The sequence below is a fragment of the Macaca mulatta genome, chromosome 3 (assembly GCF_049350105.2).
Source record: "Macaca mulatta isolate MMU2019108-1 chromosome 3, T2T-MMU8v2.0, whole genome shotgun sequence".
In the NCBI taxonomy this organism is placed as follows: Eukaryota; Metazoa; Chordata; class Mammalia; order Primates; family Cercopithecidae; genus Macaca; species Macaca mulatta.
The window spans coordinates 159,045,902-159,070,467 of NC_133408.1; the positions used below are offsets into that span (position 1 = coordinate 159,045,902).

At 35.3% G+C, this 24,566-nt stretch overlaps 1 long non-coding RNA gene across 1 annotated transcript in view; it reads right to left on the bottom strand.

Annotated features, from left to right (window-relative positions):
- Nucleotides 1-270: 270 nt before the first annotated feature.
- Nucleotides 271-24,566, bottom strand: part of LOC106997628 (uncharacterized) — a 29,717-nt gene continuing 5,421 nt past the window's right edge. The window contains exons 2-4 of the long non-coding RNA XR_001443822.3: nucleotides 6,326-6,453; nucleotides 1,080-1,296; nucleotides 271-881 (exon numbers count right to left, since the gene is read on the bottom strand). This is a non-coding gene — a long non-coding RNA (uncharacterized LOC106997628). The remainder of the gene's footprint in view (nucleotides 882-1,079; nucleotides 1,297-6,325; nucleotides 6,454-24,566) is intronic.

Here is a 24,566-nt window from a genome sequence, read left to right on the forward strand (position 1 = left end):
TTTGGAAGGCTGCTAGCATTTGATTATTTGGTCATTTCATAATTTCCCGATCCTGGATTTTGTGGTAAATTTCAGCTTTCCATTGATTTTGGGAAGCTCGCAGTGATAGACTTTTATTTTCACAATTGTAAGGCTTTACTCATTGTTTTTAAGAAAAACACTAGGGTTGTTTTAAATTTGAATACGTATGCCTACAGACTGATTTTAAAAGATCTATCAAATAGTATTACTAGGCTTGTCAATGGAGAAAAATGATAAGGCAAGTTTCAATCATTTTAGGAGATTTATTTGCCAAAATTAAAGACACACACCCAGAAGACAGGTCTATGCCTTTCTCTGAAGATGATTTTGAGGGCTCCAAATTTAAAGGGGAAAAGGCAGGGTGTTGAGAAGTACACAATTTGCATGTAACAGGGAGTTAGGGAAAAATAGTTATTCATGCCTTTGTCTGCCTCAGTGAATCGACATTTTTTTTTTCCATAAGATGACCTAGACAAATGGGGCAGAGGAAAAATGCAAGGAATCTGCATTTTACATATGATAACACAGGCAAAAATGGAGTAAGGGAATAATCAGATATGCATTTGTGTCTGGTGAGCCATGGGTAACTGCACCTGTAAAGACAAGCTATCAATTTGCATTGGCATGTTGAAATTTTAACAGAAACACCTTAAAAGATCTTGCAGCTCCTCAGGAATTTCCCTGTAGGCAAAATATGGGGAAGGCATGTAGCTTTTCATCTTGTAGCCATCTTACTTAGGAACCAAATGGAGAAGGCAGATTTGCGTGACCCAGTTCCCAGCTTGATTTTTCCCTTTGGCTACATGAGTTCGGGGGTCCCAAAATTTAATTTACTTTCACCGGCTCCATTTTCATTCTGCCTGAAAAATGCAAGAAAGAGGAATAATTTTCCTAAAAGCAGAGTGAAAAAAATACTTTTGTAATCATGGGGTTATTTGAGAAATGTACTGTTCTCTATTCTTTGATGTGGAGCTTAACGCTTTTTCTAGCTGTGATTTTTGGACTTTTGAGAAAGAGGATTATGTTGAAACTGGCAGAAAATGCTAGGCCACACTTACTATGAAAGATTTTAGACAATGCTCTGATGTTCTCCTGTCCATCCCCCTGAGGAACTTCTGTGGGGTTGAGGCAACGACTGGAACACCTGTGGCCACACAGTCTGATGGCATCAGCTGTGGAGAATGAGGACCACATTCTCTGCTCTTCAGAAGAATCCGTGATTAGCACTTAGAGTCTTAGGGATATCTGGGAATTAAACTCCTAAGGAAGTTAAACCTATAATCAAAGAAGATTAGATTTCTCATAATTTGTAGAAAGGAAACTCAGAGTTAAAACATGAATAATAGGCAGAGGTGAGGGGTGAAATCGACCAAGCTAGTTATTTGTTTAATATCTGAGTGCTCAGCTAGGTTTCAACCTCTGTTAGGAAGTATCTTGTTGAGGGCTCCATTCCAGCAACTACATAAAGCCTTATGCAGAGAAATGATTCAGAGCATATGTCATCCTCACAACAAATTATTTAAATCTCTTTTGTAATCTATATTTTTACATACAGTTTGGCATTGATTTAAGCTGAAATGAATAGTGTGATGGACAGTGCTCTTGAATTAGAATAAATAAAAATATTCCCCTAAATTAAACAATATACATACACAGATAAACATGGGAATGGGACAAAAGCAAAAGAAGTGACTTCGAAAAGTGATCTTAGCATAGACAGAACTAGAGCGCAAACTGTCAAACTTATCTGACAGAATCTGACTTCCCAGTGAGTATAACAAGACCATCATGTTTCTTATAAGGCAGGTTGATGAGAGCACACTGGAACTATGGTATCTGATTTGATCTGGTATCTCCATACATACACATAGTCATAGGCTAGTATGTAGATATAACTTTGATACATTTCAGTTCCATGTCACATCAACCATTTCCTAGACTTGATGGCTAATTCCATGTTGCTTTAATACATTTTTCTGGATGGAGTTTTATGCTTATGTAGGTTTGAGGATTCGATATAAATGGTTGGCACATGTTATACAAGAGGACGAAAAGATATATTAAATTCATCTATGTTTGGATGTATATTAGAGATGGTAAATGATATTATAGAATGTTTATTTTTACAATTCTCTACTTTATCTGGGTCATAAACTTCTTAAAATTTCTTTTTCAGTTTAAGCTTTCTATGCTTCTATTCAACCCCAAGATAATTTTCTTCTAAGATTAAGGAAAATCTATTCAGCTGTTTTAAAGCTAAGTGAATGTGAAAATTATATATTTTTTATCATCATAGGAAAGGCAATCTATTGTAATAGCTTTCTCAGTAAAACGCAAAAAAGACTTCTTTTGAAAAGTTCCAATCTAAATACAAATGATACCAGATAGAATAAAAACTATCTTGTCAGCATGTGAGGAAGAAAAAAAGTTCCCAAATTTCTACTTAAAAACATCCCATTGTCTGGACTCCTGATACTTAGAAATACAAATCAGTGAGTGACTTATTTAAATAGGCATTACTAGACATGCTATTGTCTCCACAAATATGTACAGGAGCCTTTAGCCATTATGTTAGAAGGACGGATAGTAAGTGCATCAAGAAAATGTGAAAGATGAAAATGAATAGTGTAATGCTTATTAAAAATTTAAAGATAAAAAGGATCTTGGTGTTCATGGGGTTTAGTCGTCCTGAAAACTGATTATAATGTGAAGTACTTGGAGGTCATGGTGTTCTTTACAGAACTCTTAATTACTGATGTAGTGCACCAGTGTGACAATCATGATCGTAATTTTTGCAAGTGAGATAACATGATATTTACTGATATTAAATAAGGAAGCAGAATTGAATATTAATGTTTTAAGACAAAAATATGTATTATGGGCAAGAAACAAAATTACAACCATTTTATTTGTTAACTTAATCTTTTTGTAAAAAAAAAACAAAAACAAAGCAAACATTTAAATCAAGTGTCTGAATACCTTAAACTCAGAAAGTACAATTTTCATTGAAATTATATTTAATGACTCTTATGTAGCTCAAGTCTCGAATAATTTTTAGCACACAGGAGTGACTGTCCTTTTCATGGCCATTCACTTGCCCACTCTGTCTCTCAGAAACACCAGATAGATTATTGCAAATGTGACTAGACAGTGACAAGGAACCCACTTTTTATCCAAAAGTTAGACGCTGAAAAGTAAAAATTCAAGTATCCTCATTATTACTTTTACCTCCTTATTCTCAGACCCATAAATTTACGTAACTGCATCAGTTTAAGAGCTGTCCACATCCTAAAGAGCTGTGCCCACTCATCATGGGGTATCACTGAGCTGCTGGCATCTAACAAGCACCTTTAAGAGGCCAGTTCATCACTGTCTGCTGGCAGCTTCCGGAGTTATATGGGAGGACCAGTGGATCCCAAGAAATTGGCCCATCTCTCCTCTACATCTTCTTTGCTGAAATCCTGGCTAGCAAATATCAGGGGTTTTGTTTGTCCTTTTAATACAGGAAAGAGACAGGGAAATACTGGGTAGAAGAGGGTGGTTCCCTGGCAAAGGCCCCACCCTCAGACCTGGGGACTGCGGCTCTAAATGGGATTTCTGTTTTTGTGCCCAAAAAGTTGCTTTTTGTCCTGGCATGCCCCCCATCCTGTGCCTATGTAAACCTGAGACCTTAGCAGGCACACAAACAAGTGGCTGAACGTCCAGAGGAGCAGAGGAACAGAACAGCAGACAACAGCAGAGAGTGGTGGAAAGTGGCAGAAAGCAGCAGGGCAGGACACCAGAGAAAAGGCCGGGTGTCTGGACACCCAGAGGAGTTCGGCTGGGGACAGTCGGTGAGGGGTTCGGCTGTTGGAAGTTCCAACTCCAGGGAAGAATCACCTTCCTACTCCATCTCCCTGCTTCCAGCTCCCCATCTATCCTGCTGAAAGCCATCTCCATCATTCAATAAAACCTAGCATTCATCCTTGGAGTCCATGTATTAACTCGATTTTTCTTGGATGCTGGACAGAAGCTCAGGATCCAGAAAGCTGTCACACTGGCCCTCTGCCCTTGCAGAAAGGCAGAGGGTTAATTGAGCTGATTAATACTCAAGCCATCCTCAAATGGCAAAGCTAAAGGGCACACTGTAACATGCGCCCACCAGGGCTCCTTCACCTGCCAGTCTGTGTGCTCCACCTCTTGCAAGGGGTTTAAGCAGCCAGGCGACTGAACAGGCGAGCCACACCCTGTCACATTTCCTGCCAGGGGAATCAGGAAACTCTTCCATTTTACTTTCTACTATAATTACTCATATCTTGGAATCAAAGGATTAGTGTGGATATTCTGCTGACTGTTAGGTATGTCTATATAAAATGCATATTTGAAAATGGGGAAAGTGGCATACAGGTAGATTGGTTGAGCATAGTGAACCTAATTCTATAAAATCATGTCTTACCATCACCCCTGGCCGTCAGAGGACAACTGCAACTGAGCTCTCAATCATGAAGCCATTTGGTTACCAGTTTTGTTTTTTGTTGTTGTATAATTTTTATTTGTATTTTTTTGAAGGATTACTTTATAGACCTTTAGTGGAGTTCTAAGGAGGCACCTTTACAATATAAAGATACCCTGTTGCTACTTATCCTTCATACTTTCCATTTATTATTCTCCTCTTAATTACCAACTATATAAAACAACCAGTAAAAGTGGATATTATTCTCTGTAGAAAAGTTTGTGAAAATAAAATATTTGACTTCACATTTCTTGCCTTGAGATGTAGAAATAGAACAACACAATAAATAGAATAAGCTACTGCTATGGTTTGAATGCATGTATTTTTCCAAAATTCTTAGATTGAAATATAAGACAATGTGATACTGTAAAGCACTGGGGCCTTCTGTGAAGTGATTAAGTTAGGTGGGCTTTACCCTCATGAATGGATCAATGACCTTATGAAAGAACTGGAGGGATTTAATTAGGCCATTTTGCCCTCTTGCCTTCCACCACATAAGGACACAGCAGGAAGGAACAGTATAAGAACTGCTGACAGTTCTGTTGACATCAACTTTGCCAGCCCCTTGATATTGGACTGTCTATTTTCCAGAACATAGAGAAAATTAATTTCTCTTACTTATAAATTACCTAGTCCAAGGTATTTTGTTACAGTAGCATGAACAGTCTAAGACAACTACTTAGCAATATTAGTATTGATTCTAAATGTCATAGAGAAGAGTTGGAGCGTTTATTCTTAGTGAGATTAAAACCAACAACATGAATTAGCAAGATGCTACATATTCATCATCACCATTCTCTCCTTCAGTTTTCAATCAGCTTTAGTAAAATATAATTTACACGCAAATCCTCCAATTTTCAATGATTTCATGAGCTGTGTGTATAATAATAGAAACACCAACACGAACATGATAGAGAATATTTCCATTAACCCCCACATTTTTATGTGCTTTTTGACAATCAAGGTCACTTCTCATCTCTTACCCCTGACAACCACTTATTTGCTTTCTGGCACTATACTATTGACATATTTCAAACTTCATATAAATGGAATAAAGAATATATATCAATAATAATTGACTTCTTTCAAATGGGTTTTTAGATTATTTCCATTTTTATCTGTTATGAACAATCAGCAACAAGCATTTGTAAATATGGCCACCTTTGTACACATATGCTTGTCTTTCTGGGGTACATATTCAATAGAGGAATTACAGCATAAATTATTTTAATTTTAATATATCTCGACAAAAATAGCTTAGAGATTTATGTTCCTAAAAGGTGATCTAAGAACAAAACTTTGTAGAAAGAGCAGATTTATAGCAGTGTCAGAAAATTGTTTTCTTACCCACTCAGGGAAACTTGATATTATCTGCCTTAGTTTGGGTCCTGCAAAAGCAAAGCCTGAATAAGAGATTAAAATGGTGACATTTTATTTGTTATGGATAAACCACGGGAAGTTAGAATAACTAACTTATTTTATAAATAACTTATAGAATAAATAACTTATTTTATAAATAATAAAAGTGCCTGGGAAAGGGAGGTAGGTGCTGGGTGGAAACACAGAAGAGAAGAGAGGCAAAGCAACACAACATCAATCATTAGCAGCCTGACTCCTCTTTACAACTAGCCGCTAAATAAATAAATAAATACCTTTCAGCTGATACACTCGGAAGGTTTGCAAACATGAACTGCACCTTGTGATAGTGCCCAGAGGGGAGAACAAACAAATTTATCCATAGTTTTTCCCCCCCCCCCTATTTCTCTACTTGCTAAGGTTCTCCCCTCCAGGAGCTAATTCTCAGTAACTTACAGTTTGTGTTAGCTTGTTCCTTGGCAGGCACTCTGGAAGCAAAATCTCAGGGACCTCAGTGCAGCATTTTCTCTGAGTCTGAAAGCTGAAAGACTCAACCAAGATTTGCTTAGTTTGGATCCTGAAGGCTGGAAGATAAAAATTTTCCTTTGAGAATTATCAATAACCATTTATTGTCCAGAGAGAAAGAATGAGGTGGTACAGGGAAAGTGAAAAGGTGCCCAAGATGTATATTCAATACATTAAATGGATGAAGATTTATACCTGCTGATGTTTTAATTGATTGATACGGAGGGAGGTTGAACACATTTTCACATGTCTATCATCCCCACGTATACATTTTTTTTCTAGTCTTTTATTTCCTTGTGGAATATTTTTTATTTGTTGATTTTGTAATATAAATTTTGGCTATTAATTTATTGTCTGCATATTGTAATATTTCCCTTTAGGTTATATTTGTCTATGGGCTTGCTTATGTTTGAATTTTATTCATGAGGTTTTGAATATTATAGAAGTTACAAATGTTCATTTAGACAAGTGTATCATTTATTTATTTGCTGTTAGAAAGTTATGAAAAATTATTTTCCGCTATAACTCACTACATAATTTTCTTTGGTGTTCTTCTTATGTATTTATGGTTTATGTGTTTATTATTTGCATTCTTTTTATGACATCATAATATAGGATATACTATTTATATTTTTTCTAAATAGAAAATCAGACGGTCCAACATCAGGTAATTTTAAACTGTTATTTTCCCATCTAATTGAGATGCCATATTTATTGTGCACTGAAATTCCATTATTGAATTCCTTTTTCATTTTATTGATCTATTTTCCCATTGCAGCTTCAAATTTAAGGCATTTCAATGACTACAATTTTCAAACTTGTTTTAATATTTGGGAAGACAATTACTTTCTTTTTGCTTTTCTTAAAAAAAAGTCTTACAACTTTTACTCACTTTTCTAAGTGAATTTTAGGTTGAGCTTGTCAAGTTCCTTAAAAATCTGTTGCTGGAATATTTATCAGAAAGTATTTAATTTATAGAGTAATTTAAAGAAAATTTAAAAGCCTTTATAAATGTGATTTTTTAAAATCTGGAATCTCAACATATAAAAAAGATAAAAGGGGAGACATTTGAGATTATTTGAAGGGTCAGACATATAAATGATCTATGAAGAACTTGTGGAACATAGTTCACGAACCACTTTTAAAATTTCTATCAGGAAAGAAATGCCATAATTTATATTTTCTCAAGGGTCAGAAATTACTGAGTAGAGATTTCCAATGAGTGAAAGCCAGGGGAAATTCAGAACAGATGGAGGAAGGAGATGAATCATTCATTAGGAATTTGACTGACCTTCTGTGATATAGCTCTGGTCATTTGCTGAGTGGATGTCAAGATCCCTGTTCCAGTAATAGCCTAAGCATTTTCTGTCTGTGTTTAGGATGCAGACATACACATATCCCAAAAACTTGACAGTTTTTTTTTAATATAAATAATGTAATTAGGTAAGCAATATTTTAGGAAACATGATTGTTGAAAGTCAAACACCTATGATTAAATGTATTGCAACTATGTGTATTGTAATCACCTTGAGAAGTATTTGAAAATTATATAGAACATGGAATTTAAAACCCACAATGAGCCTCATTGAATTCTCTGTGATAGGCTGTCTAGAGTTTCAGAATCTCTGAGTAAAAAGGAAAGGTGATAAAATATTACAGACATTCTATCATACTTGGTTAGAACTTTTTAATACATAGGTAAAACTTGACTTTAACTTTGGTATTAGGTCTAAAACAAAGCTTTTTTTTTTAGGGGGGTAAAATTTAGGCTTTAAAAATACTCCATTGAATGCTTTGCCTTATCACTATTTTTCATTTGATTCCCACACCTGAAACTTCTGTCTTGATTTTGAATTTCCTTAACATCTTCTCTAAGTTCAAATAATTGGGTTCTGTTGTTAGTGGTAAAACTGGAAATGTTGAAGGTGTTGTGGCATTATTGTTCTTTGTAATTATTTTAAGGAGCAGTTTGTATGATATTGTATGTAGAAGTTACAAATACACATAATCTGTTACTCAGAGCCCTTAATCTGCAGATATTACCCAGTTGGACAAACCATGAAAAACATACCATATGTACTTTAATTGTGTAAGGCAGTAGTTTCTAACCGATTTGAGAACAAGAACACATTTTATGGGTAAGCTTTGTATAGAAGGATAATTTTACTTTCAGCAATTGTATGTGGAGAAAACATATTACACAAAAATATTGTAACAAAGTTATATTTCAATTTATTTGCATATTGTCAATCAGAATATTTATATACTTTGCAAAACTCATATATGCAACTGAAATGTTATTCAAACGCAACTACCATGATACTTGAATGCTTGAATTTAACAGATCACTTACAACAAGCTCATAGCTTTCAAGGTATCGAAAGTTCACAGGTTGGTGACCACTAATACAAAATATTTTTTCCCTCTTCTTCTCTGTCTTTTATCATTCCCAAACTGGTTTTATTCCTATTTTTACTTAACTATCAATAAATATATTTAGCCTCAATTCAATATATTTAAAATCAACGGCATGATTTTTGTGAAAACACATTTAATAAAAATTTATGGGCTGGGTATAGTAGCTCACTCCTGTAATCCCAGCATTTTGGGAGGCCGAGGCGGGCAGATCACCTGAGGTTGGGAGTTCAAGACCAGCCTGACCAACATGGAGAAACCTCATCTCTACCAAAAATACGAAAAATTAGCCGGGCGTTGTGCTGCATGCCTGTAATCCCATCTACTTGGGAGGCTGAGGTAGGAGAATCGCTTGAACCCGGGAGGCAGAGGTAGTGGTGAGCCGATATCGCCCCATTGCACTCCAGCCTGGAAAAAAAGAGCAAAACTCCGTCTCAAAAAAAAAAAAAAAAAAGAAAGAAAGAAAGAAAGAAAGAAAGAAAGAAAGAAAGAAAGAAAGAAATTATGAAGCCACTGAGCCAAAACACAATATCTGAGCAGCCCACCCACAAAATCACACCTGGTGAAATCGTTTTTTAAAAAAATCAATTGACAACATCTGTTACCTAAAGATGAAGTAGGAAATAAAGCATCACAAATGTTTACTGGTAAAGTGTGAAAACAAAATTATCCATATAAAAGCTTTTGTACCAAGATGCGTGTGTGCTAGCCATAGATGAGCTCAGAATCTGACAGCTGGATAATTTTAATTTCTGAGCAGTTGATACCTCAGGCAAAACAGAACAAAATATTTGAAAATTTGTAATCAGCTGAAGGTTTAGTGTGTTCGCAGTCTTCTGACACTTAATTATCTAATTTTAGCACGATGATTGAAATAAGCTATATAAGGCACATACATCAGTACATGTTGTGAACATTTAAGATATTCGAGAAGTTTTTTGAGTAAATATAATTGTCTGATTCAAATATAATACTCTAGGACCAGGTATGGTAGCTCACATCTGTAACTCCAGCACTTTGGGATGCCAAGGAGCCTTGGGAGGATCGCTTGAGCCCAGGAGTTGAAAATCAGTCTCGGCAAAATGACAAAACCCCATCTTGACAAAAAATACAAAAATTAGCCGGGCTTGGTGGCACAGGCCTGTAGTCTCACCTACTTGGGAGGCTGAGGTGAGAGAATCACTTGAGTCCGAGAGGTTGAGGTTGCAGTGAGCCATCATTGCACCACTTCACTCCAGCCTAGATGAGGGAGTGAAACCCTGTCTCAAATATATATCTGTACAAAATACTTTACTAGGGAGGATCAGTCACAGACAGAAATGACCATAACAGAATAATATAAAACAGTGTATTCCACAAAGTATGTGCATATATAGTATTATATTCAAAATAAAAAAATTATCATTAAATTCAGAAACTTATAAATTATTTGTAATTTGTAACACATTTAATAAATGAATTTGTAATAAATTTCTAATAAAAAGTGTTCTTCATGATATAATGATAAAGAGATGTAAAATTAGGTATTAGGCCTGTATTGTACTGAATATTAGTGGAATAATCACAATTAAACAAACTTTGCTTACAAAAAAGATACCAATGCTGTTGTTTCAAATATTTAATTATTAAGGAATTAAATTATTGAACAGGCAATGTCTTACCTGTTTCTAGATACACTGCAATGAAAGCAGAAGCAAGTTACAAATGCAGACTGTAAATGGACAATATTTAGACAATGTTAATGGCTGGAGCGTTTAGAAATCTTCATGAAAGTGGTGTATAAATTGGTGCCGTGAAAGATGTATGGAATTCCAACAAGCAAATATGAGAAAAAGGAGCATTTTCACAATTATAGGTGGAGAGAGAAGTGTAAACAGAACCACAAAGACAATTGTAATATGTATGAAGTTGGAAAAGTAAATAGAGACAAGGTTGTGAAAGGCCTAGAGCCAACTTTATCAGTCAGGATTCAATTAGAAAAACAGAAACAATGTGATTATTTTAGTAATAGGCCTCACCAAGTTGCAGAAAAAAAGAAAAACAACTGGGGTGGTAACAATCAAGAAGATAACTTGGAGAATAATTGTAAAGTTAGCAACTATTTCAGAAACACTGACACGTGTGGGCATGTCTGAACTTGCAGGGAATTCTGGAAAGACAGCCATGTTCAGCTGCCAGAGTAAGACCATGAATTGAGGCTGGTGCAGAGGGCTATTAGAAAGTTATCATATCTGAATAACTGCTAGCTGCTGTTGTTCAGCAGGGCTGACAACTGGTAAGGAGAGCTGTCATGGAATGGAGAAGACAAAGGACAAGAATAAGAACAGTACTACTGTGTCTGTATGTACACATACCTAATATGATGACCTTCAGGAAGGAGTGCCTGTTACCCCACTTGCTGGCTACTGTTCTGCTTCTGTTTTCCAAATTCTGTTCAACGTTAACTTTTGGTCAACTCTAGCAGAGAACCATGTGGTGAATGGGGATTCCAGGAAATATAGTCCAATGTAAACAAGTGACAGAGTATAAACTGCCACACCATTCTTATGCCTCTTGGCTTTACACATCATGCATTGGAGTCCTCAAAGATATTGAGAACAGGAGTGAAAAGATGAGATTTTGTTTTGTCTGAGGCCATAAAATTGTTTTTAAGAGTGATAAACTGGAAGTTAAAAAAAATTGCAAACGTTTTTTTCAGCCCTCTAGGTAGAAATGGTACAGTCTGAACTAAGACAATGACAATAGGCATGAGAAAGAGAAGACACATTTGAGTCTTGCAAGAGGCTACATTGACCGGACAAGCGTTGATTGGTTAGAGGAGATAGAGGAGGTGGAGAGTAGATAGAGCGTGCACAGTATTTAGCTTGGTGTTTGCAAGTGTGATATAAATGTCAAAGAAATACTGTACTAGGCAGGTTAAAGGAACAGAAAACTTGACATTCAGGACTACTGCAATCAGAGAAAGACTGAAAATCAACTTCACTGTAACAAAAGGTAGAGAGTTTTCAAGAGCTGTGGTTAGTTAGTGGAAAAGTAGTGGAAGACATTAAGGAGAAGGATGGTCAATGTGAATAGTATATCCGTATTTTTTAATTGCCACTTATTGAAATTAGGTTCCCACCCTCCCAGAAGAGACTGGGAGATCTGGGTTCTATCTGTTTTGATAGTTATATATCTCAGGTTCTTGAGAAAAGATGCAATATCAAATATGTGAAGAAGGCACCTTGCTTCCCCTTTGTCTTCTGCCATGAGTGTAAGGTTCCTGAGGCTACCCCAGCCATGCTGAACTGTGAGTTAATTAAACCTTTTCTCTTTATAAATTACCCAGTCTTGGGTATGTCTTTACAACAATATTAAAGCAGATTAATACAGTTTATATATACGATATGTCTGCCAATATAGGCTGAGGTTATAGTAGAGGTTATGTATAAATATATATATATATATTCATATAACCTATACTCATATATAATTGTAAGTATATATTTTATATATAACCTATATAAATATATCTTTATATATATATCTCTCCCAACCTCTCTCTCTTTATATATACATGATATACATGCATACACACACATCTGTAGGTATATATATGTGTGTGTGTGTGCATATGTGTGTGTATATATATATACACACAAAATAAACACTCTGTATATATGTATACAGAAAGGTTGGAAGACATATATATATATTATATAAAGGAGTAGAAAAGTGCGAGCATGCAGAGCTAAAAGGATGAAAAATATAGAAAAATAGAAAAATTACAGAAAATGTGAGATTTATGAGATTGATTCAATTCTAGAAGTATATCAGAAAAAAGAGAAAACATGTAATATTTAGAAAAATGTAGAGTCACTTGTGTTGCTTTAACTATTCATTTTTGCTCAGTGCCTATACCCACCTGTCCTTTGAGACCTAGCACAATGTTTCTGAATACTTTAACAAGTGCTTTGCCATAGACCAGAGAAAAACAAACCACATAAGAAGGGGGATGGAAGTATACGAGTTTTTGCCTCAAATGGTCAGTTTTCTGCAATGACACTCCTTTGAGGCTCTACATTTAGACATTACATAGAGAAATTAGTCCACTATTTATGATCATTATTTTAGTCATTATTACTTTCTAAATAATTTTAATCCCAAATATGCTTTTAGATCTGTCACAGAAGTGAGTACAAGCCTTTACTAAATTAATATCATTTGAATTCTACAGTTTTGAAAGAGCTAATTAATTTTACAAGAAAATTACAGGGATTCTGTGAATTGTTTTCCTGAGTAGAGTAATAGACCATATCTGTTAAAATTTTTAAAGGACCAATTTTTGGTAAGAGAAAAACAATACAAATGTAATTTTTAAAAAGAAATGTTACCCTCACTATTGTTGGACTTGTATCTCAGCAAAATATGCTGAGATTTTGATTTGTCTTCATATTTGCTAGGTAATTATACGGTTGCTTTTAGGAATAATAAATTCATAAACTTTGAGGTGTTATATAATTTCTCTTTACGTAAAACAGTTTTCAGTACACTTAAATGAAGGGAAAAAGTAAAGGGTTTTGAAAAGAAATGTTTTATAGAGAAACATATCCCAGCAGTCAGAATTAACTTCAAAATCTGGGTTTTGAGTATCTACCTAAGTAGAGGCTGCTATGCAAACAATGATTAAAATAATCATTGACTCATTGTCTCATCATTAATATGAAGGAGAACTGTAAAGGAAGAATGTCAATAGTGCAACCTAAACTCCTAGAATGCTGCTACTTTGAGGTGCACCGATATCATTTTGATCCTCTGCAGACCCCCTTCTTTATGCATATGGAAATAACAGCCTTTAGCCAAATATTTAGCTTGTTCCAACAAAGTAGCAACAGAATTTAATCTCAAATCTACATCTCTATGTTTATTGATTTTCATTTCATCCCATTATACTTTCATGTCTTTCAGTAGCTTTATATCTTCTTGTTAGCCCAACATCTCAGGGACATTAAAATATTGTTATTTCATATCTTATAGTCATTATTTCATTTATTTTAAGAAAAACATGTTTAATTCTTACAGTTATGGAGGATGAGAAGTCTAAGATGAAGGTGCCAGCAGATTTGATGTCTAGGAAGGGTCTGTTTTCTAGTTCGTAGATGGTGCCCCCTCTCTGTGTCCTCTCATGGTGGAAAGGATGAGGGGGTCTCTCTTGAGCTTCCTAGGAGGGCACTATCCCAATAATTGCAGTTCTTCCTTCATTACCTAATCACCTTCCAAATTCCTCACTTCCTGATACCATCATGTTACAGGTAAGGATTTCGACTTATAAATTTTTAGGACATGCAAACATTCAGACCATAGCATGCATTATTAATTTAAAATTTTGTAGAAAACTGGGGAGAAAGGAGGAAATCTAATACACGTACAAAGATATAAGAAGTAAAGAATCATTTATTAATTTTATCCAGAATAGGATATCAGGTCTATCATCTCCAAAGACATTGTTTTTGGCTAAAATTAGAAGGTGCATTATGGCTGAATAACTATCAGACTCCTCTCACTCCTGAATTATCTAAACATCTTGCTTTTGTTCTAATTGTTGAAACAGAAAGTTGGCATTCAATAGAACACCCAAGAAAACTTCAGCCCAAAGTTGAGCTCTCCTGGAATTCTTGCAACTCTTATAAGTAAGAAAGTTAAAGTAATTATACTCCCACTCCACAAGAAATTTGGCTGCACTCTTAATATGGCAATATTTTTCTGCCCTAAATTGATCTTAATTGTGTTATTGTTGTTAAAATTTGTAAAAGTAGACCACGTTATGAACATCAAAACAGACCTCCTTTAAAGAAGACTAAAGAAAAGAACAAAAAGCATAAAGGTCATACTTTAAATTCTTTAATTCAGCTGATGGCTATTGTATCTGACAGCACTTATTTTCTACTGGTTGTTATGAAAATTACTGAAATAAGCAACTACTACATGTAAAATTAAATAAAATGTTTTATATAACTACTACATTCTCTCAAAAAGTTTTGCTGATGTTGAAAAAAATTATACAAGACTTTAAGGCAAAGTTTGCTATTCACATTTGTTTTCTCCATTGTATAACAATTTGGAAATAAGTTATTCATTCTCTCTTTAAACTAAATTATAAAAAATTATAAATAATTACATACAGAGAAAATATAAAACAAAATAAACAGCAGTGGGTACACTAATATCACTTGAAATCTTTAACACTGTATGATTATATAGCTAACAAAGTTATAGCAGGTTATAAAGTCAGTTTTCTTGTAAGGAATACATTATTACAGAAGGTTTTATGGAACAGCATCTGAATAAAAGAGGAATATTACTTCCATAGGGATTACTTTCTTTCTGTGCAAAACTATTTTGCCCATAATTTTCTTTGGTCCAGTTTTGTTGTTATTGTGGTAAAATACAAATAACGTAAAATTTACCATCTAAACCATTTTTAAGTATACAGTACAGTAGAGTAAAATACACTCATAATGTTGTGCAATAATCATCACCATCCATCTCCAGAATTCTATTCCTCTTGCAAATTTCCATATCCATTAACAATAGATCTAGAGTTTATTTTTTCCTCAGCCACTGGCAACTACCATTCTACCTTCTGACTCCAAGATTTTGCATGCTCCAAGTACTTTGTATGATTGCAATCATATAATATTTGTCTTTTTTGTTTCTTACTTCATTTAGCACAGTATACTCAAGGTTTATTCATGTTGAAACAAATGTCAAAATTTCCTTTATTTTCCAAGTTGAATAATATTATTGGGTATAATAATGAATGGGTAAACAGAATGGAGTATATACATACAATTAATAATACTGTATACGCTCTTTGGGAGGCCGAGACGGGCGGATCACGAGGTCAGAAGAACGAGACCATCCTGGCTAACACGGTGAAACCTCGTCTCTACTAAAAAATACAAAAAACAAGCCGGGCGAGGTGGCGGGCGCCTGTAGTCCCAGCTACTCGGGAGGCTGAGGCAGGAGAATGGTGTAAACCCAGGAGGCGGAGCTTGCAGTGAGCTCAGATCGAGCCACTGCACTCCAGCCTGGGCAACAGAGCGAGACTCCGTCTCAAAAAAAAAAAAAATAAAAAATAAAATAATAATAATAATAATACTGTATACAATGAATAATATTGTATCTATATGCCACATTCTGTTTACCCATTTATCAGTCAATGATTCTTGGATTGGCCTCCCCCAAATTTTAGCTATTGTGAATAATTCTGCAATAAACCCAAATGTACAAATATCTCCTTAAGAATCTGTTTCCAATACTTTGAGTGTATACACAGAAGTGAAATTGTCAGATCATATTTTAAATTTTTTGAGGAACCATTATACTGTTTTTCACAGTTGCTGTATGATTTTATATTACCACTAACTGGTCACAAGGATTTCAGTTACTACATAGCCACACCAATGCTCCAGTAACTTTTATTTTCTGGGAGATATATATATATATTTTTTTCTGGGATATATATACACAGATACATATTTCTGGGATATATATATGTATGTATATATGTACATACATATGTATATATACACATACATATATATATTCCTAATGGGTGGCTTCTCTTTATAATTTCAATTGCATTTCCTTAATGATCCATGAATTTTAGCCTATTTTCATGTGTTTATTAGACATTATATATTTTTCGTTAGAAAAATGACTTCATTAAATAGGGAATCCTTTCCCCATTTCTTGTTTCTCTCAGGTTTGTCAAAGATCAGATGGCTGTAGATGTGTGGTATTATTTCTGAGGACTCTGTTCTGTTCCATTGGTCTATATCTCTGTTTTGGTACCAGTACCATGCTGTTTTGGTTACTGTAGCCTTGTAGTATAGTTTGAAGTCAGGTAGCGTGATGCCTCCAGCTTTGTTCTTTTGACTTAGGATTGTCTTGGCAATGTGGGCTCTTATTTGGTTCCATATGAACTTTAAAGCAGTTTTTTCCAATTCTGTGAAGAAAGTCATTGGTAGCTTGATGGGGATGGCATTGAATCTATAAATAACCTTGGGCAGTATGGCCATTTTCACGATATTGATTCTTCCTATCCATGAGCATGGTATGTTCTTCCATTTGTTTGTGTCCTCTTTGATTTCACTGAGCAGTGGTTTGTAGTTCTCCTTGAAGAAGTCCTTTACATCCCTTGTAAGTTGGATTCCTAGGTATTTTATTCTCTTTGAAGCAATTGTGAATGGAAGTTCATTCATGATTTGGCTCTCTGTCTGTCTGTTACTGGTGTATAAGAATGCTTGTGATTTTTGCACATTAATTTTGTATCCTGAGACTTTGCTGAAGCTGCTTATCAGCTTAAGGAGATTTTGGGCTGAGACAATGGGGTTTTCTAAATATACAATCATGTCATCTGCAAAGAGGGACAATTTGACTTCTTCTTTTCCTAACTGAATACCCTTGATTTCTTTCTCTTGCCTGATTGCCCTAGCCAGAACTTCCAACACTATGTTGAATAGGAGTGGTGAGAGAGGGCATCCCTGTCTTGTGCCAGTTTTCAAAGGGAATTTTACCAGTTTTTGCCCATTCAGTATGATATTGACTGTGGGTTTGTCATAAATAGCTCTTATTATTTTGAGGTACGTTCCATCAATACCGAATTTATTGAGCGTTTTTAGCATGAAGGGCTGTTGAATTTTGTCGAAAGCCTTTTCTGCATCTATTGAGATAATCATGTGGTTCTTGTCTTTGGTTCTGTTTATATGCTGGATGGTGCTGGGAAAATTGGCTAGCCATAAGTAGAAAGCTGAAACTGGATCCTTTCCTTACTCCTTATACGAAAATTAATTCAAGATGGATTAGAGACTTAAATGTTACACCTAATACCATAAAAATCCTAGAGGAAAACCTAGGTAGTACCATTCAGGACATAGGCATGGGAGAAGACTTCATGTCTAAAACACCAAAAGCAATGGCAGCAAAAGCCAAAATTGACAAATGGGATCTAATTAAACTAAAGAGCTTCTGCACAGCAAAAGAAACTACCATCAGAGTGAACAGGCAACCTACAGAATGGGGGAAAATTTTTGCAATCTACTCATCTGACAAAGGGCTAATATCCAGAACCTACAAAGAACTCAAACAAATTTACAAGAAAAAAACAAACAACCCCATCAAAAAGTGGGCAAAGGTTATGAACAGACATTTCTCAAAAGAAGACATTCATACAGCCAACAGACACATGAAAAAATGCTCATCATCACTGGCCATCAGAGAAATGCAAATCAAAACCACAATGAGATACCATCTCACACCAGTTAGAATGGCGATCATTAAAAAGTCAGAAAACAACAGGTGCTGGAGAGGATGTGGAGAAATAGGAACACTTTTACACTGTTGGTGGGATTGTAAACTAGTTCAACCATTATGGAAAACAGTATGGCGATTCCTCAAGGATCTAGAACTAGATGTACCATATGACCCAGCCATCCCATTACTGGGTATATACCCAAAGGATTATAAATCATGCTGCTATAAAGACATATGCACACGTATGTTTCTTGCGGCACTATTCACAATAGCAAAGACTTGGAATCAACCCAAATGTCCATCAGTGACAGACTGGATTAAGAAAATGTGGCACATATACACCATGGAATACTATGCAGCCATCAAAAAGGATGAGTTTGTGTCCTTTGTAGGGACATGGATGCAGCTGGAAACCATCATTCTCAGCAAACTATCACAAGAACAGAAAACCAAACACCGCATGTTCTCACTCATAGGTGGGAACTGAACAATGAGATCACTTGGACTCGGGAAGGGGAACATCACACACTGGGGCCTATCATGGGGAGGGGGGAGGGGGGAGGGATTGCACTGGGAGTTATACCTGATGTAAATGACGAGTTGATGGGTGCAGCACACCAACATGGCACAAGTATACATATGTAACAAACCTGCACGTTATGGACATGTACCCTAGAACTTAAAGTATAATAATAATAAAAAATAATAATAAAAAATAAATAAATATTCAATAGGTTAAAAAAAAAGAAAGAAAAATGACTTCAAGTCCCTTGCCTATTTTTTGAATTAGGTTTTTACATTTTTTTGTTGTTGTGATTAAGTAGATCTCCATATATTCTGGCTATTATTTCCTTATCAGATATATAATTGGCAAATGTTTTCTGCCATTCTGTGGGTTGCCTTTTTACTCTTTGGATGATGTCTTTTGATTTACATTTTTAAAGAAGTTTCATCAACTCCAATTTGTCAAGTTTTTTTCTTTTCTTTTAGTGCCTTTGGTGTCTTATCCAAAATTTTATTGCCAAATCCAATATCATGAAGCTTTTAGTGTAGGTTTTCCTACCAGATTTTAATAGTTTCAGGTCTTACATTTAAGTTTTCATTCAATTTATGTTAACTTACATATGTAGTGTTCAGTAAAGACCCAAATAGGCTTTTTTGTTTGTTGGTTGGTTTGTTTGTTTTGGCATATGGGTGTCTACTTTTCCCAGCAACATTTGTTGAATAGACCTGTTCTTTCTCCATCAAACCATCTTGAAACTCTTGTAAGAAATTACTTGACAATATATGAGAGGATTTATTTATTGATTCTTCATTGTATTTTATTGTTCTGTGTGTCTTTATGCCAATACCACAACGCTTTGATTACTGTAGTTTGTAGTAAATTTTGAAATCAGAAAGTGTGAGTTTTCCAGGTTTGTTCTTTTTCAGGAATGTTTTTGTTTTTTGGAGTGTCTTGAGATTCCATTTGGATTTTAGTAAGGGTTTTTTTATTGCTACAAAAAAAGTTATTGGTATTTTAATAGAGATTACATTAAATATATAGATTGGTTTGGGTAATATTGACAACTTAACAATACTAACTCTTCCAGTCCATGAAAATTAGATATGTTTTCATTTATTTATGTCCTCTTTATTTCAGCAGTGTTTCACAGTTTTTAATAGAAAAGCCTTTCACCTCCTTGGGTTAAGTTTATTCTTAAGTACATATTTTTTTTCTTTTTTGATACAGAGTCTCGCTCTGTCACCCAGGCTGGAGTGCAATGGCGCGATCTCGGTTCACTGCAACCTCCGCCTATTGGGTTCAAGCCATTCTCTTGCCTCAGTCTCCCGAGTAGCTGGGATTACAGGAGCCTGCCACCAAGCCTGGCTAATTTTTGTATTTTTAGTAGAGACGGGGTTTAATTCTCAAGTTTTTTTTATGCTATTGTCAATGGTATTTTTTTCTTAGTCTCCTCACAAGGTTTATTGTTTGTGCATAGAAGTGTAACTTGTATGTGTGTGTGTGTGTGTGTTGACTTTGTGTTCTACTACTTTGCTGAGTTTATGTATTATTTCTAACAGTGCATATGTATGTGTTTGTGTGTGTGTGTGTGTGTAACACTTAAGAGTTTTCTACATATTAGATAATATAACCTATGAACATAGATAATTTTACTTCATTCTTTCCAAATTGGATGACTTTATTTCTTTTACTTGTGTAAATGCTCTGGCTAGAATTTCCAGTGTTGAATTGAATAGAAGTGGCAAAAATGAGCATATTTGCCTTATTACTAATCTTAGAAGAAAAACTTTCAATGTTTCATTACTTAGTAGAATGCTCATTGTGAGATTTTTGTATGTGACTTTTATTATATTGAGGTAGTTCTACTTCTGCTTTATTGAATGTTTGTCCCATGTGAGGGTGTATTTTGTCAAATACTTTCTTTGCAACAATTTAGATATAATGTGCATTTTCAAAATTCTGTTAATATGGTATATTACATTGATCAATTTTTGTGTATTGAACCCCTCTTGCATTCTGGAAATAAATCCCATATTGTCATGGTATATAATACTTTTAAATTGTGCTAAGTTCAGTTTATTAGTATTTTGTTGAGAAGTTTGCATAAATATTTATTTAAAAACTTTGATTTTTTTCCTTTAGTGTATTTGGTATCACAATAATGCTAGCCTCATAGAATAAATTAAGACGTGTTCCCCCCTCTTCATTGTTTTGGAAAATTTTGAGAAAATATCTCGTTCTTGTTTACGTATTTTGTAGACTTCACCAGTGATTACATCAGGTCCAGGACTTTTCTTTGTCAGAACATTTTAAATTGCTAATTCATTCTCCTACTTTTTATAGTTGTATTCCTTTTCTTTTTATTTCTTCATGATTTAGTCTTGATAAAATTTGTGTTCTGGGAATTTATTCACTTTGTGTAGGCTATCCAGTTTTTTAGCACACAATTGTTCATAGTACTCTCGTGATCCTCTTAGTTTTATGGAATAAGTAGTAGTCTCCCCTCTTTCATTTCTGATTTTAAGTCTGCTGTTTTTTATTTTCTGTAACTTGATTCTTCTGTCTCTTTGTTTAGTCCATCTGGGTAATGATTTGCCAATTTTGCTGAACTTTTCGAAGTATTATCTCTGGGTTTCATTGATATTCTCTATTTTTTCCACTCTCTATTTAATTTGCCTCTACTCAATTCTTTATTCTTATCTTACTTTTCCTAATTGTGGATTTAATTTGTTTTCCTTTTACTATTTTCTTAAATTTTAAAGTTACATTGCTGATTTGTGATCTCTCTCTTTTTTTTACTGTAAGAATTAAAAGCTATACATTTCCCAGCTGGCACTGATTTTGTCATGTCCCAAAAGTTTTAGTAGGTTATGTTTTTAAGTTTAATTATCTCTGAAGTATTTTCTAATTTCCCTTGTGATTTTTCTTTAATATTTTGTTTGTATAATTTTTAAATAATTTCTAAATATTTATAAATTTTTCATTTTCCCTTATATTTTTTATTTCTAAGTATATTCTTCTGTTGTGGTTAGAGAAGATAATTTGTATGATTCTATATATATTTAAATCAATTGAGACTTAATTTGTGGCCTAAATTGTGGTCTGTCCTGGAAAATGTTCCTTGTACACTTGAGAAAATTGTGTATTATATTGTTGTTGGCTACAGGATTATTTAAGTGTTTGTTAGATCTATTTGGCTTATTATGCTGTTTAACTCTTCTATTTCCTTATGAATTTTCTGCCTGGTTATTCTATGCAATATTGAGGGTGGGATATTAAAGTCTTCTATTATTACTATAGAACTATCTATTTCTATCCTCAATTCAGTCAGTTATTGCTACATACATATTCATGGTCTGCTATTAGGTGCATATAAGTTTATAATTGGCATTTTTATCTTCCTGTATTTAACCTTTTATCAAAACATAATATCTTTATTTGTCTCTTGTTAACTGTTTTGGTTTAAAGTATATTTTTTTCTCACATTAGTATAACCATCCTTGTTCTCTTTTGGTAACTATTTGCATGGAATATACTTCTCCCTCCTTTTATTTTCAATCAATTTGTGTCTTTAGATCTAAAATGAGTCTTTTTTATACAGCACATAGTCAACACTTGTATTTTTACTCTGTTTTTTGATTGAAGAGTTTCATCCATTTATATTTAAAGTTATTACTAATAAGGAGGGAGTTTTATGTCTCATTTTACTATTTACTTTCTATATGCCTTATAGCTTTTTTGTCCCTCATTTCCTACATTAACATATTTATTTGTGCTTAGTTGATATTGAACATTGGAAGGTCATGTGCTTTGACCCTATCCCCACCAAAATCTCATCTTAAATTCCCACATGTTGTTGGAGGGAACAGCTGGGAGGTAACTGAATCCTCGGGGCTGGTCTTTCCCATGCTGTTCGCATGATAGTGAATAAGTCTCATGAGAACTGATGATTTTATAAGGGGAAGTTTCCCTACACAAGTTCTCTCTTTGCCTGCCACCATCCATGTAAGACGTGACATACTCCTCCTTGCCTTCTGCCATGATTGTGAGGCCTCCCCAGCCCCGTGGAACTGTGAGTTCATTAAACCTCTTTTTCCTTATAAATTACTGTCTTGGGTATGTCTTTATTAGCAGGATGAGAACAGACTAATACAGTAAATTGGTACCAGTACTGTGGGGCACTGCTGAAAAGATACCTGAAAACATGGAAATGACTTTGGAACTGCGTAACAGACAGAGGCTGGAACAGTTCAGAGGGCTCAGAAGGAGACAGAAAAACATGGGAAAGTTTGGAACTCTCTAGAGACTTGTTGAATGGCTTTGACTAAAATGCTGATAATGATAGCAACAATGAAATCCAGGCTGAGGTGTTCTCAGATGAGATGAGAAACTTGTTGGGAACTGGAGCAAAGGTGGCTCTTGTTATGTTTTAGCAAAGAGACTGACAGCATTTCATCCCTGCTCTAGAGATTTGTGGAACTTTGAACTTGAGAGAGTTGATTTAGGGTATCTGGCAGAAGAAATTTCTAAATAGCAAAGCATTCAAGTGATGACTTGGGTGCTGTTAAAGACATTCAGTTTTAAAAGGGAAGCAGAGCATAACATTTTTGAAAATTTCCAGCCTGACAATGTGATAGAAGAAAACTGATTTTCTGAGGAGAAATTCAAGCCGGCTGCAGAAATTTGCATAAGTAATGAGAAGCTGAATGTTAATCCCCAAGAAAATGGGGAAAATATCTCCAGGGCATGTCAGAGATTCTTGTAGCAGCCCCTCCCACCACAGACCCAGTGGGCTAGGAAAAACAAAATGGTTTTGTGGGCGGGTCACAGGGTCCCTCTTCTGTGTGCTGTATAGGGAATTGGTGCCCAGTGTCCTAGTCACTCCTGCCATGACTAAAAGGGGTCAAGAACAGCTCGGGTTGTGGCTTCAGAGCATGCAAGCCCCATGCCTTGGCAGCTTCCACATGATATTGGGCCTGTGGGTACACAAAAGTGAAGAATTGAGGTTTGGGAATCTTGGCCTAGATTTTGGAGGATATGTGGAAATGCCTGGATGTCCAGGCAGAAGTTTACTGCAGGGACGGGGTGCTCATGGATAACCTCTGCTAGAGCAGTGCAAAAATGAAAATGTGGGGTCAGAGCCCTCACAGAGAGTTCCTAGTGGGGCATCATCTAGTTGTGCTGTGAGAATAGGGCCACCGTCTGTCCTTCAGACCCCAGAATGGTAGATCAAGCAACAGCTTGCACCATTTTCCTAGCAAAGACAAGGACATTCAATGCCAGCCCATGAAAGCAGTCCATAGGGAGGCTGTACCCTGAAAAGCCACAAGTGCATAGCTGCCTAAGACCATATGGAACCCATCTCTTGCATCAGCATCACCCAAATAATACATGAGGTCAAAGGAGATGATTTTGGAGCTTTAATATTTGACTTCCCCAGTGGATTTTGGACTTGCATGGGGCCTGTAGCCCCTTTGTTTTGAACCACTTCTCCTATTTGGAATGGCTATATTTACTTAATGCTTTTACGTTTACTGTATCTAGGAAGTAGCTAACTTACTTTTGATTTTATAGGCACAAAGGCAGGAGGGACTTGCCTTGTCTCAGATGAGACTTTAGAGTGGACTTCTGAGACTTCTGAAATGAGTTAAAACTTTGGAGGAGTGTTGGGAAGGCATGATTGGTTTTTAAATGTGAGGACATGAGATTTGGGAGGGACCAGGGATGGAATGATGTAGTTTGGCTGTTTCTCAATCCAAATCGTATCATGAATTCCCATGTGTTGAGGGAGGAAGCTGGTGGGAGGTAATTGAATCATGGGGGCGGGTCTTTCCTATGCTATTCTCATGATGGTTAATAAGTCACAAAATCTGATTTATTTATTTATTTATTTATTTATTTTATTTATTCATTTTTGAGACAGAGTCTCACTCTGTTGCTCAGGCTGGAATGCAG